The 17,445-nt window shown below is 33.4% G+C and overlaps 1 pseudogene; it reads right to left on the reverse strand.

The window, feature by feature from the left end:
• Window positions 1-12,145: 12,145 nt before the first annotated feature.
• Window positions 12,146-15,448, reverse strand: LOC124533387 (annotated as a pseudogene).
• Window positions 15,449-17,445: the final 1,997 nt, after the last annotated feature.

The raw sequence follows: 17,445 nt of genomic DNA on the forward strand, positions 1-17,445 counted from the left end.
TTTTAAATGATTAACTTCTTTGATAATGTCATTATTTAATTCTAAATGTACGTTTCTATTCTTCATTTTCTTTTTTGATAATATCATAAATTCTGTTTTGGTTTTTGAAAATTTAAATCCAGTTTTTTTGGACCATTCTTCGAGATTAGTAAGAGTATTTTGAATTAATTTTAACGTAGGTTTTAACGATCTACCGGAACATACTAAAGTAAGATCATCAGCGAACAAAAATCCTTTAACTGGTTTTTCCATTTGAAATAAGACTTCGTTTATTGCAAGTAAAAACAATATAACACTGAGTACCGAACCTTGAGGAAGACCGTTTTCAGTAGGTACAGAATTTGAATTTGTATCATTGACTATTACTTTAATTGCTCTTCCTGAAAGAAAGTTTCTGACGAATGCTAACGCATTTCCTTTGATATTAATATCTTGCAATATTCTTAAAACTCTGTGTTTCCAAACCATTTCATATGCTTTTTCAATGTCCAAACCTACAATTACCGTATAATTGTCAATAGCGAAACTATCAAGTATTTCACTTTCTATGTTCATTAAATGGTCCATTGGTGATCGGAATTGTCGAAATCCATATTGAAATGGGGAGATATGTTTGTTTGTTTCTATGTACCATCTGATTCTTTTACTTACAATTTTCTCTAATATTTTACACAGGTTACATGTTAGAGATATAGGCCTATAACTGGTTTTTAGGCTTGATATTTTGTTAGGTTTTAATATTGGGACAACTAAGGCTTCTTTCCAGCTATCTGGAAAAACCTTCTTTTTCCATATATAGTTGTATAATTTAAGTAAATAATCAAGAGCATTGTCAGGTAAGTGACCGATTATAGTGTTAGATATGTTGTCTGGTCCTGGGCTGGAATTACCGACCTGGGACAACACTAATAACAGTTCGTGCATTGATAATTCCTTATTAATTGGATTTGAATTATCGGAAATATCAAAATTCGTTTCGATTTCCTGGCTATTTTTATAAGAATAAAATTGATCATCATAATTAGTTGAGCTAGAATTGGTTGCAAAGGTTTTAGCTAATAAACAGGAACATTCATATGGGTCGGAGGTATATGTACCATCAGGTTTTTCGAGTATAATATATCTGAATAGGTTACGGTGATTAAGTTTTTGTATTTTTTTCCACATATCCCCAATAGGAGTTTTATTGTTGATGGATGACACCCAATTTTCCCAATATCTCTTTCTACTTTCTTTGAGAAGTCTTCTATAGTAAGCTCTTTTTTTCTTATATTCAATTTTATATATTGAATTCGGGTCATTTCTGGCATATTTTTTAAATAGTTTTAAAGCCTTTTTGGTTTCTCTGATTGCAATTTTACACTCATTATTCCACCATGGTAAATTGTTCTTTCTATAGGCTCCAGATGTTTTAGGTATTGATTTGTTAGCAGCTTCGAGAATTAGTTTGGTGAACTTTTCAACTATATCATTAATAGAGTAATCAAATTTAGAACTTAAAGTAGGTAATCTGGAAATATTTTGACTGACTTCTTCACTAAACATTAACCAATTAGCTTTATCGTATTTCCATTTTTTAGGTACTTTAATGTTTGTTTGTATATCTTGTGAAATAGAGGACTTAATTAAAACTGGAAAATGGTCACTGTCATATAAATCATCTAAGGCATTCCATTCAAAATAGGAACTTATATTTTGTGAAGCCAAAGTTAGATCTATATTGCTCGTACGGCCAGTGTTACTATCAAAATGAGTAGGTTGACCATTGTTTAATAATAATATATCACTATTCTCGTCAAGCCATTCAGCAATCATTTTACCTCTCGTATCGCATTTATCAGAACCCCAGTAAAAGTGATGGCTGTTGAAGTCACCTAAAACTATAAAAGGAGTTGGGAGTTGATTTATGAGCGAATTTAATTCGTTTATATTAAGTGGATGACTATTGGGAAGATAAACATTGCAGATGGTTATAGTATAAGGAAATCTAATTTTTATGGTTACTGTTTCTAAGGGACTATTAATTTGTATTTCTTCAGGTAACGTATGTGTTTTAATGAATGTCACTACCCCACCACTAGCCCTATTACTATGAGATCTATTTTTATAAAAATGTTCATATCCTTTTAGAGAGGCACAAAAATCAGAAGTAAAGTTAGTTTCTTGTAAACAAATGCAACTTGGACTTAACCGACTTATCAATAATTTGATATTTTCTAATCTTCTAAAGTAGCCATTAACATTCCATTGCAAAATATCCATGCTAGAAAAATATAATATTAAATTAAATATCTAACTAAAGTTGGTAGAAATGTATGTATGTAATGAATATGTCTGTTTATACCTAATTATTATTATCTGTGTCAGAAGTTACAGTGGAAATTTCATGAAATGTTGACATTTCATGAAGCTTCCTCGATAAGCGTGAACACCTATTTTTTAAACTTTTGTTCATTTTACCGTGAATCTTATTGCACATTATAATTAAATTTTTGATATTATCTGTGTATGAATATACTAGTTCTTTTATATTTTGTTTTCCTCTAGAATTATCTAATAAACTAATAAATTGGTCTAGATTAATTGGGAATGTTGAATCTTTGTTTAACTCTAACATACTATCTTCAATGTCTTTCCAAACTTCCTCTTCAGTTCTAGGGTCTGTTTTCTTCAATTTTTTCTTCGTCTTTGTTTTTGTTTTCCCATCCTCACATGAAACATTACTACTTGTTTCATCAGTTTCAAGTTCCATTATATCAGAATCATCTCCTTTTGGTTTTAATTCATCAAGTTTTGAAGAATCGCTGATGGTTGGTGAATGGATCCGTTTCATTCCTTTGGGATTTTTTGTAAGTGGTTGTATAAGTTCATTTACCGGTTGGTCGTGATCTGATCTTGCATCATCATTTCTACCAAATATTTGATTAATTTCTTCAGGCATTTGATTTCCAATTACTTGGTGAGAGGCTTGGGAGCTTAATAAATTTTGGGGACAACTTTTAGCTAGGTGACCCATTGAGTTGCAGGTAAAACATTTAAGGGCATCTGTAGAAACATATATCCAGTAGTTTGTGTCTTCATAGGTTAACTGGAATGATTCTGGTAGGCGTGAGTAATCATCTGGACTAATATATAATTGTCTTCTAAAACTTAATATATGAGAGAATCCTGGATCAGTGACGCCTATTTTCATAAATGTTATCGGCGACATAATCTTAATTTTTAATTCTTCAAATTTTTGTTCTATAATATAATTTGGTAAGACGGGGCAAACGTTTGATAAAACTACTCTTTTGTTTCTTGTAATTAACGGTTTTATTTCCAGAATATTTTGATTAATAATAATTTTTTTCTTTTCTTCGACAAGCTTGTCGGCTGTTTTTTTTGAGTCTAGATATATGCATATTCGTGCATTCGATATACGGGATATAAATCGTATAGATACCGCTGGTATAATAGCCGATAATGCAATAAGGTACTCCCTGAGTGTTATTCCATCAATTGAATCCAATATTATGGCTTGATCTTTCTTGGGGAAACATGTTGACGAGGTCACATTCGCGTAACTTGTAGTGTTCGGTGCCGGTAGTTGTTGTGTAGATGGTTGAGACATTTGGGAGTTTTGGAACGGTGGGGTAGAATTCATAATAATAAAACGGGTCTCCTGTTGCCAGGAGTTACCCTGTTTTTTTTACTTCGATTGTTATAGTTTAGTTTTTATAATAACTTAACGCGTAAACAAAAACACGATAACGAGTCGAGCGCAGTGAGTCACGCGCGTCCACTATAACAACTCGCGTCATACTGGTGTCTAATTTTATTCGTAATAAAACCATAATTATATGGTGTTGCTTATTTATTTATATCATAACATTCATTGCTATGAAGATGATAGTGCCGTAGACACCTCATATACCGGCCACCAGCCGAAGACAACCGAAACAAACAAAAATCGAGTCTTCATTATACAAATTCTCGGACAGGGTCCGGCTAAACTTAGTCCATATATGATTGCTTTATTACTCTATTAACATATCTGATGGCGGGGAAGTAGACCGGCACCCTGCCTTCACCTGTTCACTTAGTAGCTCAAGCCCAAAAAGAGGAAAGTTTGGGCGTTTACTGCTAAAAAAATTACCATTTGTCGTATCTTTACGATTTCAGAAGTTTCGGAATACTTGACGTGGATAATTCAAGCCTCGTTCAGTTCCGCGGTCAATTGGAAGGCAAAGCCGAGTTGGTTTCAAAAAATCTTGATGTCCTTAGCAAGTCAAGACAGGATTTCACGTCGGCCCATCGCCTATTCAAGGCGCAAAATCGACTCCACATGGAAGCAGGTACTGCTTGTTCCTTTGGCTTTGCGTAGAGATGTTTGATCACTTTGCACCTTCTAGCGAATGTTCCGAGGAATTATTCAGATTACACCTTCGGACATCTCATCAAAATTCATAGTTTTACCAGCACCACCTTGATGTTTAAAAATCCACAGTAGCGCGATTTTTAAGACAATTTCTACCTTGCACAACAAGTCTGTTGAACCAGTTTTCAGCGACGATTTTTCCGAACTGATTTTACCTTAAAAAAAAGGAGCGTACTCCTTCCTTAAAGGCTGGAAACGCACCTGCAAGCCCCGCAGATGTCCATGGGTGGTGGTAATCACTTTCCATCAGGTGAGCCTCCTGCTCGTTTGCCCCCGTTTAACATAAAATGTCGTAGGTTGTCTTTTAAATAAATTTGTATAAATTATGTATATATATATAAAAAATCCTGTTGCTTTTTTTCTAGAGCACGAACCCCCCCGAAATCAAATCCTGGCTACGGCCCTGGGTAAATAATATGTATTTACATGCGAATAGATCGTCAGTTTATAATGACAATCAAATTAAAACAATCCCTGTTATATGTTTCGAAATTTATAAAAATCTGTAAAATGAACTCGAACGTTCGTGTGCTACTTGTGTGTTATTATAAATTATTATTCAGATATTGAATTGCACGCCATATCAATAAATGTATGATAACACAAAAAACCATCAACAAATTGTCCGTTTAGGCGGTCTTATCGCTTACACTGATCTTTCACTTGCAACCTTTGGTGATTTTTATTTGTAAGAGAACAGTTAATTGGATTTAAATATGAGAGAGAAGTCAATAAGAATATTTATATTATAGCTTAACAATAAACTAGGAAAACTAATCTCTACATCCCAATACCAATCAGATACAATGTACTTACATTACAATATAAATATAGGCTGTACTTTCATTATGAATGCGAGAGTAACTCTGACCCTCAGCTACCTCTTCACGCTTAAAACAATAAACTGAAGTAGATGGAATTTGGGACTGAGATAGTTTCGAGTATCGGTGAAGGCCACTTATTATAATTTCCCCCTCGAAGTAGTAAAGTGGGTGACGATTTGTGTGGTAGTTTATGAAGTTTTGTAATTTGTTGTGAGTGAAGTCGTTGATTCAGCTAGTCAATTTGTAAAGACATAATCAAGAACTAATTAGTATTCCATACATATACATATAAATATACTATTAATTTATAAATGGAGGGAAAATAGCATTTCAAACTTTTTTAGATTTGCAGGGATTTCGACTGCCGAATATAATTATATGGGTAGTACATTGTAAAGTTTTGACGATTTTTACAGTTGAAGAGTTACTGTAGGCTTGTGTCTGGTCACCCTGGTTGTTCCAAGTTCATTAACCAGGACTAGTCCAGTTATATAGACCCCAATTAGCACCTACTTTATATGATACTGATACTAGGAAACATGATCAAACATCCGTAGATTTTATATTTATTTTTTGCAGTCAATCTAATTTACTTAGATTATTGGAAGGTAGGCAAGATTTGGTTGAGTTGATCTTAGCTCTGAGAGGAAGTAGAAAAGTCTAGTATCGCCTTAAGTAACTTAGGATAATGTAAGTCTTATGACTCATTGGTGCAACCTGAGGAACCTAGGAAAAGCAGTCCCAGACTTAACAATTTCATCAAACATTACACAAGCTTAAGACCACCAATACCACCATTTTTTGAGATTTACAAATTTGAGGTTTTTTTGTTATTTATAGGTCCAATGTGAGAAGGTAGCAATTGAAAACTTTAAGGATAGCAATGACAAGGGTTTTGTGTCACACAGAAGCAAAGGTATTAATCAGTTTACAAGAACTTAAATATCTTTACATAGTATAAAACAAAGTCGCTTTTTCTTTCCCTATGTCTCTTTGTACGCTTATCTAAATCTGTAAAACTACGCAACGGATTTTGATGCGGCTTCTTTTAATAGATAGAGTGATTCGAGAGGAAGGTTTTTATATATAATACGTTAAAAGTTTCTAATATGATGTTGTAAATTTATAATTCTTTTGCGCTTACATTGTTAACGCTGTTGACCCTACTAGATAGATCAAAATAATGTACTACAGAATTGTACGAAACATAAATGTCTACAAATAAGTCCGCGATCGTATATGTCTATCTCTTAAAGATAACCCACAATACACATATATTTATCGTTTACTTTTTACGAGAAATAATGACTTATTTTCGAAGCGATTTTAAGCAATATAGCATTAATCTTTATCCAATTAGGTACCTCAAATAAATTGTGCATTCAGTTTCGATCAATACGGCCCTGTACAGCATGTAATTTAAATGAATATTTTCGAAAATATTACAGTTTTAAAACGCAGGGACATAGCGGTTTTTATTTCCTAACGAGTGAAAACTGTGTATATCGTAACAATTTGTTGTCACTACATAGTATAAAACAAAATTGATTCTCGCTGTCTTTTCCTGTCTATGTTTAAATCTTTAAAATTATGCGACGGATTTTGATGAGATTTTTTTGTATACATAGAGTGATTTAAATAGTAGGTAAACACTGATAATTTTAGAGCTTTCTAATGTGATGTCGTAAAAAGACACATTTTTGCGCATATACTGCAAACGCTGGCTGAATCAAAGATTTAAATCGTTAGATGCGCCCCTGCCATAGTATAACCGCTATAAAATGTGTCAATCCTCGAATGAGTGAGCAAACTCATTCGCAATCAGTGTTCATTTATATGCAGTGACAGACAGACGTCATCCTTCATAATTAATGCGCTAATTATAATCCAAAAAAAAAGGCAAAATGCCGTCATGTGCCTTTCGAAAGTGCAATCACAACTCTAGAAATACTAATAAAGCCCAGGGTGTAACATTTCACTCGTAAGTAATTATATTTATTTTAATATTTAATTTATTTTATTCCGATGTCAGAAAATACGACGAATTGAAAGAAATGTGCGATAGAGAAAGTAGTATTGCATAATGTATGTAATTAACAGAGATGAAACTATTGTCTCAGTACCACTCTATTAACTAATATTACTAGATACACGGAAGTACTACGGAAGCGGTTTGGAAAGGGATCATCTATAAATGGACATTAACAGCGACAATCCTGTGGTAGCGTTGGCATATTATGTTTTATAAATAAATATTATATTAAATTATTTTTTTTAAATTGCACCGTACCGTACCGTACCGTAACAATGAGTCAGTGGTTCAGTCAAGAGTAACTCATTTGGTGCTAGAATAAAATTTACATAATTGAAAATACCTTTCTTAAATTACGTTTTTATTATTTAGATTTCCGCAAGACATACGTTGGAAAGAAAAGTGGATAAAGGTAATACAGCGAGACCAGGGAGATGAGGCGTGGTTACCTACGAAATTTAGTCGAGTTTGTTCCGCGCATTTCAAGGAAGATGAAATTTTTTTAACACCACTGGGACGACGAAAAATTAAAATTCATGCTATACCAGCTTTTCATCGTACTTTCCAAGATTTGAACACTGACCTAAATGAAGAAACTACCCCCAGTTCACCCCTTCGTGAAGTATACGTGTCAGACACAGACTCTATTTTTGACTCACCAAGAAAAATTAATCTTAAACAGAAATTGAAAATTGAAAAAAGCAAAAGAGAAAAATGCAGAAAAGAAATTATTAAGCTGAAGAAGCAAAACAAGTATTTAAAATCCAAAAATACTTCTCTACGAGAGTTAGTAAAGTCTTTAAAAAACAATAAATATCTTAACAAAGTAAATTTTAATGAATTGACACAGAAGGCTGATGAAGCAAATAATGATTTCTTACTTTCAATTGCAAAAAAAAGGAGAATAATTCCGCCGTCTGTGAAAAAATTCTGCGCGACCTTACATTATTATTCACCGGCTGCCTATAAGTACCTTAGATCTAAATGTAAAAACACCTTACCGCATCCCCGAACTATAGGCAAATGGTATGAGAAAGATAAATTCACCCCAGGATTCACCCAACAGGCTTTTGAAAAACTCCGTAAAAAATCTGCACAGCATCAGGTTATCGCAACTTTAGTAGTCGATGAAATGGCAATACGCCAAAGGACAACCTGGAATGGTTGTAAAACTTTGGGACTTGTAAATGAAGGCTTAGGCCCAAAAGATGAAGTAGCAACCCAAGTTTACGTTTTCATGCTAGTATCGAATACTGAAAACTGGAAAATTCCATTAGGTTTCTTTTTCATTAACGGCCTACGAGCTGAACAACGTGCCAGCCTAATACAAATGTGTATAAAAAAGTGTTATGACGTTGGTGTCGATATCGTTGCTCTTACTTTTGATGGTTGTTCAGCAAATGTAGCGGCTGCTGAAATTCTAGGTTGCAATTTTCATGACATTGATAATTTAATAACCACATTTCCTCATCCGGCGTTCAAAAACAAAAAAGTGGCTATTATATTTGATGCATGTCATATGCTCAAACTAGTGAGGAATACGTTTGAGTCAAAAAAGGTTTTATTTAGTAACGGTGAACGCGTTGCATGGCTGTACCTAGTTAAATTGCAAAAACTTCAAGAGAAAGAGGGTTTCAAGTTTGCAAACAAATTGACCGTACGTCATATATTTTTTAGAAATCAAGTTATGAAAGTCAACCTAGCAACCCAATTATTGAGTCGAAGTGTAGCAAAGGCGCTGATCTTATGCTCAGACATGCTCACTGGAAGTTCTTTCAAAGATGTTGAAGGTACTGTAAAATTTATAGAAATGTTTAACAATTTATTTGACATCTTTAATTCTACCACCTATAAACAAGGACTTAAACGACCAATTAGTGAAGAAAACGAAACTGATATATTTAACTTTCTGAATGAAGCAGAAGTTTACATAAAGTCGCTTAACATTTACAATAAAGTAAAAAGAACTAGAGGAAATAGAATAAAATTAAGTATCAATAAAACTCCTGTCACGAGAGCAAAATGCAAAATGGGATTTCTTGGTTTTTTGATAGACATTCAAAGTTTGAAATATTTATACGCGGAATTGATTAAAAAAAATAAAGTAATGAATTACTTGTCTACATACAGGTTAAGTCAAGACCATATAGAACTCTTTTTCGGACTTATAAGGCAACACGGTGGGCACAATAACAACCCTACTACCGAGCAATTTCGTGGGATATATAAAAAAGTACTTTGCCACCTAGAACTACGGAGCAGTTTTACGGGAAATTGCTCGCCTATAGACAATTTTTCAATATTGAGTAGTTCATCAGCTCTTGAAAGAATTAATGCGACCACATCAGGGTTCCGCGACACTGATGCTGGCTCCACGATAAATGATTTGCAATCAGCTGAGGACGAACAATGTCAAATTAACAGTGATATTGTATCAATTTTATTAGACAAAGAAATAGGTATGAGTGAGATCTCACAGCAAATTGTCGGATATATATCAGGGTGGGTCGTTAGAAAAATGATAAAAAAATTCAATGTCAAAAATGTTGCAGCGCTTTAATGAGTAATCAAAAACAAAGTTTTCATAGGTTGATAACTTTAAGAAATCTAGGTGGTTTATTTTTTTCTTCGCGCGATGTTTTTGATATTTGTATGAAAACAGAAGCATTCCTAAAATTTTATAAAAAACTACAAGGCAATAATTATTTTCATAATGAACACGATTATAAAGCTTGGCAATCAAAAGTACTGAGTTTATTCATCAAATCCAATGTTTTCAATAATCTAAACTATCATTCCCTAGAACAACCAGCAACTTGGAACCATAAGATACAATTAATAAAATTCGTAATTAAATGCTACACTGATGTACGGCTTCATCATATTCATAAAAATGTTAAGAGAACAAACAGGCAAAAGTATAATAAATTGATTTTATTTCGTGGAGAATAAATATTATGTAATAACGTGTATGTAATAACAAAAAAATTTTTATAATACAATTATATTTTTTTTTTGTTAAAATTAAAATTGTTTATTAATAACGTGTATTATTTTTTGCAATTATTACAAATAATTAAAACAACCTAATTTCTTCCATTTTACAATTTGATGAATTTGTTGACCGTACTTCGCATGCATCTGTGTGAGCGCGTAAGCGACTTGTCAACACACGCATTGTAAAAAATATTCCACAGTTTTTGAAGGTGAGGGCGCATCTAACGATTTAAATCTTTGGGCTGAATACTATGAGATAGATCAAATAATGTACTACAGAATTGTACACGTCAGATATGTCTACAAAAAAGTCCGCGATGGTTTGTGTCTATATATGTGGTATGTGTTAGTTATAACCCGCGATTTTAACCTATACAGTATTAATGCTTATCCATTGAAATACCTGTAATAAGACAACACCGTATAAATGGCTTTATTCTACATAAAATAGTACATAGTTCTTAGTGTGACATAATGACATTAGTTATAAAATAATATAAAGTAAAAAGGTTCAATATTACTACATTCACCCACACTTTAATTTAAAACATAGTCTTGTAATCGCGTAGGAAGTCTACGCTCTCTGTTTGACCTAGGCAAACTTGTTTCCTCTTCCACAGATGTGGAGCCGTTTCCTTCAGGTAATTGCTCTTCTGTAATTAGATTCGTAATTAGAATCTGTATTATCATCCCTGGGTGAATTTTGTTCATCATCACACGGTATTTCATTTTCAATTAATTCATTAAATTCTCTTTGACTTTGGCCTAAAGGTGCTAAGTTTCGGTTTGAAACAGTAGTTTCTCTACCATCCGATAGACGTATGTGAGAATAATTAGGATTAACGTGAAGCAATTCTACCTCTTCAACTAGTGGTTGATATTTATTTGTGCGATTAAATTTTCGCATTAAAGCATGCTCCGAATTTATCAACCAACTAGGTACAGAAACACCATTTGCAGATTTTCTTGTGTGCATAAACATTCTTTCGTGTGGCGTGCAATTTGTAGCAGTACAAAGAAGAGAGCGGATAGAATTTAATGCTTGAGGAAGAGCGAATTCCCAATTCTCAGTGGGCATGTTTTTAGAACGTAATGCTAATTGTACAGCTTTCCATAAAGTGGCATTAAGGCGTTCTACTTGACCATTACCTCTAGGATTGTATGGCGTCGTTCGACACGTTGCAATTCCACGATTATATAGAAATTCTTTCAAATCGGAAGACATAAATGCTGTACCACGATCAGAATGTATGAAAGATGGCATACCGAATATAAGAAATATTTCGTTTAGATATTTAATTACAGTTTTTGACGAGACATCGGCACATGGAAATGCAAATGGGAAACGTAAAAATTCGTCAATTATAATTAGTATATATTTGTTCTTTGTATTACTAGGAATTGGTCCTTTAAAGTCTAGACTTAATCTTTCAAATGGAGTTGTAGCTTTGATTATGTTTGGGCTAGGAATAGAATTCCGTACGTAATTAGGCTTTATTTCTGAACAAACACGACAAGATTTTATCATATTTCTAATTTCCTGGATAAAAATAATACTTTAGTATATGGTAGATTCTTTATTTTTATCCAGTGAGCCATTCTTGTAATTCCAGGGTGACATAAAGCTTCATGTAGTGAGATCAATTTTGTATGTTGTGCTTGAGCTGAGCAACAAATACGTGACAATGCATCTGCAACGTCATTTTGCTTACCTGGTCTATAAATTATATCATACTTAAATGGTGCCAATTCTAAACGCCATCTCTGTATTTTTTCGTTTTTAATTTTATTTGTCAATTTATTATTGAAAATAAATGATACAGATCTTTGATCGGTTATAAGTCGAAAAGGTTTACCAATAAGATAATGTTTCTATTTTTTTAAAGCTTCTACTATGGCATAAGCTTCTTTTTCAATGGCTGCATGATTTTGTTCTGTTAGATTTAATGTTTTAGAAAAGAATGCGACAGGTCGACCATCTTGAGATAAAACAGCAGCGATAGAATGAATGAATCAGAGGCGTCGGTCTCGACAGTAAGTGGAAGACTAGAATCAATTGCATAAACAGCTGATTTAATTATGTCTGATTTTAATGATTGAAATCTTTGTACTAAATCTTCAGAAAATGGAAATATTTTATTGTGAGATATAGCGTGAATTATTTTAGAAAAATTAGGTATCCATCGACTGTAATGTGCAAACATTCCAACGATCCGACGTTGCGATGGTAAATCTGTCGGTGGTGGTAAAGACGTCAGAGGTCGAAGGCGATCAGCATCGGGTCTTATAACATGGTCTTTAATATTATATCCTAAAATATTTATGGCTTTTTGACAAAACTTACTTTTGTCCTTGTTAATAGTGAGACCATACTTTCTAGCTGCAGCTAAAAATGTTTCTAAATTTTCATTGTGTTCGGTTAATGTCTTACCACAAATAGTTATGTCATCTAAGTACGCAAATATGTCTTTGAGTTTTTCTTCTTTTAACACCCAGCCAATGGTTCTTTGAAAGCTGGAAACACCATTAGTAACTCCAAAGGGAAATACGTCAGAATTGATAGAGATTCCCATTTGCTTCGAAAGCTGTATATTGTTTTTCTTTAGTAAGTATCGGTATTTGGTGATAAGCACTTTGTAAACCAATTGTGCTGAAGAAAGAATATTTCGATATTTGAGAAATCATTTCTTCTATATTGGAAAGCGGATAAGCATCCAATTGCGTATATTTATTTATTGTTTGTGAATAGTCTATGACAAGACGTTTCTTATGATTTTCATTTTTTGTTATTAAAACCTGAGCTCGCCAGGGCGAAGTACTTTCTTCAATGATACCTTCACCTAAAATCTTTCTAATTTCTTGAGTAATAAATTGTTTGTCGTCTTCGCTAAATCGGCGAGACTTTATTGCTATTGGCTTACAGTCAGAAAACATATTTGCGAATAAAGGAACGGCAGGAACCGATACTTCTGCTACGTTACAGACTATTATCGGCTCTTTAGGTCCTCCAAAAGAAAATTCCAAAAATGAATGTTCTTCAAGTATATCGTGACCTATAATCAAATCAGCACAAAGGTTTTTTACAATTAATAAATTTAAGCCGTTATATTGGTCATTTCCTATTTTTGCTGATACAATAGTTTTTCCTTCAACTAATTGTTTGTCGTCTTCGCTAAATCGGCGAGACTTTATTGCTATTGGCTTACAGTCAGAAGACATATTTGCGAATAAAGGAACGGCAGGAACCGATGCTTCTGCTACGTTACAAACTATTATCGGCTCTTTAGGTCCTCCAAAAGAAAATTCCAAAAATGAATGTTCTTCAAGTATATCGTGACCTATAATCAAATCAGCACAAAGGTTTTTTACAATTAATAAATTTAAGCCGTCATACTGGTCATTTCCTATTTTTGCTGATACAATAGTTTTTCCTTCAACTAGTGAAGTGAAATTATTTGATACCATAGAAATAGTTTGATTACTAGGCAATCTCTTTAATCCACAAAGCTTAAAAAAAATTTCATTAATAAAGCTCACAGAACTTTCAGTATCAATTAACGCGTGTGCTCGAATTCCCTTTATGTAGGCAGGCAATGTTGCTTTTTTTAACGAGCTTGGAGATGCAGCTACTATGCAAGCAGATGATTCGTGTTGTTCAGTTGTTGCTGCATTATTATATATTTTACTGCGACAAACGTTAGCAAAATGGCCTTTCTTACCACACATTTGGCAGGTTGCGTCTATTGCCGGACAATTTTTGCGAATATGAATACGATCACCGCAGAAAAAGCATTTCCGTTTATTAAAAGATTCATTTCAATAACTTTTTGTACTATCACATTGAGATGATTCTGGACGCACTAAAATATTATTCTTCTTAGATTTATTATTTTGAATAGCATTTACGCTAATATTAAACTGCTGTGAACTAATTTCTGCTATTTCTAGAGATAAACTTGATTGTAAGCGTCATCACTAGATGATGTCACTAGACTAGACACTAGATGTCACTCGACATGTCTAAATTTTCTAGGAGACGTTGTCTTATTTTATTAGATTGTATTCCAGATATAAATGCATCACGTATATTATCATTTTTATTTGTTTCTGCGTCAACATTTCTAAAATTACATTCTTTTGCTAATTGTTTCAATGCCTGTAAGTAATTGTCTATCGACTCTTCAATTCCTTGTTTTCTCGTTGCTAGAGCATGTCTTGCTAATATAATGTTTTTAGGTTTTATAAATATTTTATCCAATGTAGCTATTGCTGTTTCATACGTCGAACATTCGCTGATATATGTATATACATTAGAAGATATATGATTTATAAGTAAATCAAGTTTTTTATATGTAAGTACCTTTTCTGACACGTGAGATAAATCAGAAGCCGTAAGAAAGGTCTCAAATGTTCTTTTCCAATGTCCCCAATGTTGCGCTGCGGAACTATTGGAGGGATCAATTTCCAAACGATCAGGTCTCAAGTATTTATCCATTTTGTAAAAACATTTAAATTTTATGTAGAATAACTTGTAATAAGACAACACCGTATAAATGGCTTTATTCTACATAAAATAGTACATAGTTCTTAGTGTGACATAATGACATTAGTTATAAAATAATATAAACTAAAAAGGTTCAATATTACTACAATACCAATATTAAATACAATGTTGATTTGACATTGATCTATATGGCCCTTTACAGCATATGATTTAAATGAATATTTTCGAAGATTATACAGATTTAAAAATTGCGGAACGTAGCGTTTGGGGTGGTACATAGAAGTGAAACGCGCAGCGTCATACAACCAAAAAAGATACTAAAACGACAAAAAACAAATTTTCATAACAGTACCACGACTATTCGAGAAATCGTCGTTTAAATGAGGATCATGCTTCATGAAAATCATTGTTTATTTAGACATTTTAAAATTGCCCTGAAAGAGAAACAAAAAATTATTTTAAATTCAATGTTAATGCATATAAAACGCCATTGAATGAGTATGAAAGGCGCTTTAATGCTCCCATGGCTCCTGAAGTCACAGCTGTAATTTTCGGAACAGAAATTACAAACTATTCGTGTTTTTAATTCACCACTTGCTCGGTGGTGAAGGAAATGCCACGTGGTAGCAGAATGGTGGAGTATACTTCAAACTGTCTTTCAATAGAGTCATTGCCCAGCAATCAGAACTTAACAGGCTATTAATACTATTACCATATCATAGTTCAGACACATACATAAAATATAAACGATAAATATTACTATCAATATTCCGAATAAGCATCGGTTTTTGTAGAATGATTAATCCAGCTAAGGGCCGGGCTATTATTACCGGTATCTACTTCACAATATATTGATTATGTTGATTTGATCACGATGCCTCGGAACAAATATAAAAAATCAGGTCAGCTTATTGGTGCACACGTTAATGAAATTAGCCGTACAGTTATCATCAAAGTATGCTAATCGTCTTCCTCTTAACTTGTTTTTGTGTGCAATTGTACATGGATTAAATTAAGTTTCTTTTTAACGATTATGCTGTGGTATTTAAGGAATGATGATTAATGTTTTGTGTCCAACGAAGTATTTAAATAAATAAATAATACACTTAATAAATATTAAATAATAGGTACCTTAATTTACTTGGTGGAAGGGCTTTGTGCAAGCCCGTCTAGGTAGGTACCATCCACTCATCAGTTATTCTACCGCCAAATAACAGTACTGAGTACTGTTATTGTTGTGTTCCGGTCTGACGGGTGAGTGAGCCAGTGTAACTACAGGCACAAGGGACATAACATCTTAGTTCCCAAGGTTGGTGGCGCATACGATGTAAGGAATAGATAATATTTCTTACAGCGTCATTGTCTATGGGTGATGGTGACCACTTACCATCAGGTGGCCCATATGCTCGTCAGCCAACCTATACCATAAAAAAATGGTAGATATCACCGAATTATCACATGAGTTATCTCCGAATACTGTTATTGTTTTATTCTGATTTGAAGTGTGATTGAGCCAGTTTAGCTACAGGCCCAACTGACACATAAAACATTAAAGGGGGACGGCCAAATGCTCATCCACCTTTTCAACCGACTTCAAAAAGGAGGAGCTTATCAATTCGTCTGTATTTTTTTTTTTTATGTTTGTTACCTCATAACTTTTTACTGGGTGGGCTGATTTTAATAATTTTTTTTGTTTGAAAGGTAGTGCTTCCCGTGGGGTCCCATATTTTTTTATTTTTTTCCGATGATGGTATCCGTATGAAAACGACATAAGTCTTAAATTTGCATTATGTATATGCGCGACAAATAGGTGAATAACTCAAAATCACGTTAACCAATTTTGATGATTCTTTTTTTATTATAAAGGATATACTTTAAGGGTAGTTTGGTGAAAGTTTGGTAAGATTCTGAGCACAGGATCCATGACAAATTAAGGGAACGGGAGGGAACGGAACAATTCTGAGGAGCACGTTAGCAATACTCGATCGAATCTTTTATTTATGGGTTACTTGGATATTTGAATCACCTTCCGGAACGTGGTTATGTTCATTTAATTGTCATTATCGAATATTATAATCAACTAGCGACCCGCCCCGACTTCTCACGGGTGCAATATTGATACTAAATATACTAAAGAATTTGTTTATTTACGACATCACATTGCAAACTTCTAAAATTGTCAGTGTTTCTTTACTATATTGTTCATTTATTATATACACAAACCTTCCCCTTGAATTACACTATCTATTAAAAAAAACCGCATCAAAATCCGTTGCGTAGTTTTAAAGATATAGGGACAGAGAAAGCGACTTTGTTTTATACTATGTATTGACGGAACTCCTAAACGGCTTACAGTTAGGGTGCGATTTGGGGCAGAAATTCTTTCTGTCTTTAATCAAATTTTGTGTATATGATGTGATGTCATATGATGTACGACATAGCATACGAATAGGTCTTTTGCAAAGTTTTTTTACTGAGGTCGATTACAGCTCATTCGAGGGTGTTACCTTGTAGTTTATGTCGTATGACGTATTAAAGCCGCATTTTCGAAAGTCTATTTTTGCTTTATTCGAAAGTTTCTTTTGAAATTGTCCCTGAAGTAGTTTCTGATTCATATAAACGGCACGCTTAATCTATCCATATTAAGAAAAAAATGTTAGTCTACATC

This window comes from Vanessa cardui, chromosome 11 (assembly GCF_905220365.1).
Source record: "Vanessa cardui chromosome 11, ilVanCard2.1, whole genome shotgun sequence".
Classification (NCBI taxonomy): domain Eukaryota; kingdom Metazoa; phylum Arthropoda; class Insecta; order Lepidoptera; family Nymphalidae; genus Vanessa; species Vanessa cardui.